This window comes from Stegostoma tigrinum, unplaced genomic scaffold (genome assembly GCF_030684315.1).
Source record: "Stegostoma tigrinum isolate sSteTig4 unplaced genomic scaffold, sSteTig4.hap1 scaffold_619, whole genome shotgun sequence".
NCBI classification, from domain to species: domain Eukaryota; kingdom Metazoa; phylum Chordata; class Chondrichthyes; order Orectolobiformes; family Stegostomatidae; genus Stegostoma; species Stegostoma tigrinum.
In genome coordinates this window covers 2,231-5,000 of record NW_026728557.1, presented here as the reverse complement: position 1 = coordinate 5,000, position 2,770 = coordinate 2,231, and positions in this window count along the sequence as shown.

Genomic DNA, 2,770 nt, shown 5'->3' with positions numbered 1-2,770 from the left:
TTTTTTGACACTTAGAATTTTTTTGACACTTAGAATTTTTTTTGACACTTAGAATTTTTTTCTAAGTTTTTCCTTCTGGTTACTGACTTCCCTCGTCGGGCACGGGGATTTTCGACTTCCTCCTCCCGACCGAGGGGCCTCATTTTCGGGCATTTTCCTCAGATTTCCAAGCATTTTTAGACACTTTTCCCGACTTTTCCTGCTTACTGATTTCACACTTTTGGCCATTTTTATGCATTTTCCCGACTTTTCCTGCTTACTGATTTCACACTTTTGGCCATTTTTATGCATTTTCCCGACTTTTCCTGCTTACTGATTTCACACTTTTGGCCATTTTTAAGCATTTTCCTGGTTACTGATTTCACGCTTTTGGACATTTTCGGAGGTTCTGACGGCTTTTTCGCCTTACTGCTTCGGACATTTCGGGCACTTGGCTGACTTTTCCCGCTTACTCCTTCCGGGCTTTTACTCATTTTCGGAGGTTCTGACGGCTTTTTCGCCTTACTGCTTCGGACATTTCGGGCACTTGGCTGACTTTTCCCGCTTACTCCTTCCGGGCTTTTACTCATTTTCGGAGGTTCTGACGGCTTTTTCGCCTTACTGCTTCGGACATTTCGGGCACTTGGCTGACTTTTCCCGCTTACTCCTTCCGGGCTTTTACTCATTTTCGGAGGTTCTGACGGCTTTTTCGCCTTACTGCTTCGGACATTTCGGGCACTTGGCTGACTTTTCCCGCTTACTCCTTCCGGGCTTTTACTCATTTTCGGAGGTTCTGACGGCTTTTTCGCCTTACTGCTTCGGACATTTCGGGCACTTGGCTGACTTTTCCCGCTTACTCCTTCCGGGCTTTTACTCATTTTCGGAGGTTCCGACGGCTTTTTCGCCTTACTGCTTCGGACATTTCGGGCACTTTGCTGACTTCTCCACCTTACTCCTTCCGGGCTTTTACTCATTTTCGGAGGTTCCGACGGCTTTTTCGCCTTACTGCTTCGGGCACTTTGCTGACCTTTTCCCGCTTACCCCTTTCAAGGTTTTGGACGTCTCCGGTCGGGTCCGCGCCCCTCGCCCGGGCCGGAACGCCTCCCCGCCGGCCGAGTTCCTCGGGGTCGCCCCCTCGCCCGGGAAAAACCGCTCCCCGCCGTCCCACAGCACTCCGACTCGGCCAGGCAGCCTCACGGGCACAGCGACTCCTGCCCACCTCGGGAACCGACGCCCCGCTCGGGCTCAGGCTCCGAAAAACCACCACAGCGGGGCAGCTACCCTCAATGCAGCCGAAATTCAAATTCCTCCCCTTCGAGAGGCGCGCCTCACCCGGCCACGGCCTCGGAACTGCTCCCCTTCCTCGGGATCGGCCCCTCGCCCGGGAAAACCCGCTCCCCGCCGTCCCACAGCACTCCGACTCGGCCAGGCAGCCTCACGGGCACAGCGACTCCTGCCCACCTCGGGAACCGACGCCCCGCTCGGGCTCAGGCTCCAAAAACCCACAACAGCGGGCAGCTACCCTCAATGCAGCCGAAATTCAAATCCCTCCCCTTCGAGAGGCGCGCCTCACCCGGCCACGGCCTCCAAATCGCTCCCCTTAGGCGAAAATTAAGCCCCCGTGGCCGATAATACCCCTCCTTGATCGTGCACAAGGGCAGCTCCAAGTTGAACGGGCTCAGGCTCCAAAAACCCACAACAGCGGGCAGCTACCCTCAATGCAGCCGAAATTCAAATCCCTCCCCTTCGAGAGGCGCGCCTCACCCGGCCACGGCCTCCAAATCGCTCCCCTTAGGCGAAAATTAAGCCCCCGTGGCCGATAATACCCCTCCTTGATCGTGCACAAGGGCAGCTCCAAGTTGAACGGGCTCAGGCTCCAAAAACCCACAACAGCGGGCAGCTACCCTCAATGCAGCCGAAATTCAAATCCCTCCCCTTCGAAAGGCGCGCCTCACCCGGCCACGGCCTCCAAATCGCTCCCCTTAGGCGAAAATTAAGCCCCCGTGGCCGATAATACCCCTCCTTGATCGTGCACAAGGGCAGCTCCAAGTTGAACGGGCTCAGGCTCCAAAAACCCACAACAGCGGGCAGCTACCCTCAATGCAGCCGAAATTCAAATCCCTCCCCTTCGAAAGGCGCGCCTCACCCGGCCACGGCCTCCAAATCGCTCCCCTTAGGCGAAAATTAAGCCCCCGTGGCGGATAATACCCCTCCTTGATCGTGCACAAGGGCAGCTCCAAGTTGAACGGAGAAGTCAGTAACCAACCAAAAATAAGCTTGGTTACTGATTTCTCCCGTTGGTTACTGACTTCTCCCTTTGGTTACTGATTTCTCCCGTTGGTTACTCATTTCTCTTGTTGGTTACTGATTTCTCCCGTTGGTTACTGACTTCTCCCTTTGGTTACTGATTTCTCCCGTTGGTTACTGACTTCTCCCGTTGGTTACTCATTTCTCCCGTTGGTTACTCATTTCTCCCGTTGGTTACTCATTTCTCCTGTTGGTTACTGATTTCTTGGTTACTCATTTCTCTTCTTGGTTACTCATTTCTCCTGTTGGTTACTGATTTCTTGGTTACTCATTTCTCTTCTTGGTTACTCATTTCCCTTTCTGACACTTAGAATTTTTTTTGACACTTAGAATTCTTTTTGACACTTAGAATTTTTTTTGACACTTAGAATTTTTTTTGACACTTAGAATTTTTTTTGACACTTAGAATTTTTTTGACACTTAGAATTTTTTTTGACACTTAGAATTTTTTTTGACACTTAGAATTTTTTTTGACACTTAGAAT